The sequence below is a fragment of the Giraffa tippelskirchi genome, chromosome 7 (genome assembly GCF_054371585.1).
Source record: "Giraffa tippelskirchi isolate mGirTip1 chromosome 7, T2T-mGirTip1v1.2.pri, whole genome shotgun sequence".
Lineage (NCBI taxonomy): Eukaryota > Metazoa > Chordata > Mammalia > Artiodactyla > Giraffidae > Giraffa > Giraffa tippelskirchi.
Window position 1 is genome coordinate 114,091,933 of NC_137281.1, and position 806 is coordinate 114,092,738.

Sequence of the window (806 nt, forward strand, 5' to 3'; positions counted from 1 at the left end):
GACCCACCAAAGCTCGCTTTCTGTGCAAGGTCAGACTCCTAGGAATGGAATCAAGAGAGTGGGGGAGGGGAACAGAGTCATTAACTCAGAATGTAAATCTCCTTACCTTTTAACACTGACTGAAGACAATGGAAGAGGGCACTCTGTGGAGTTTGAAGAGCTATCTGAACATCTGAATCAAGCGTCCTTCTAAAAATTCAGGAAAACAATATTCTCATAGGAGAATTAGTATTATAATAGAAAACTACCAAGGTCAAATTCCACACAAAATGATTACAAGAAAAAGAGATGCCTGTTTATTACAAAGAAGATAATAGCCCTGCAATGGACAAATCTGTTTTGAATCAAGTGATGCAAGTTAACATCACTAATCGTCAGTTCAGTTCAGTTCAGTCGCTCAGTCATATCCGACTCTTTGCGACCCCATGAATCGCAGCACGCCAGGCCTCCCTGTCCATCACCAACTCCCAGAGTTTACCCAAACTCATGTCTGTCGAGTCGGTGATGCCATCTAGCCATCTCATCCTCTGTCATCACCTTCTCCTCCTGCCCCCAATCCTTCCCAGCATCAGGGTCTTTTCCAGTGAGTCAACTCTTCCCATGAGATGGCCAAAGTATTGGAGTTTCAGCTTCAACATAGTTCTTCCAGTGAACACCCAGGGCTGAGCTCCTTTAGGATGGACTGGTTGGATCTCCTTGCAGTCCAAGGGACTCTCAAGAGTCTTCTCCAACACCACAGTTCAAAAGAATCAATTCTTCGGTGCTCAGCTTTAAGATGTATCAATAGCACACATTCCCTGATATGA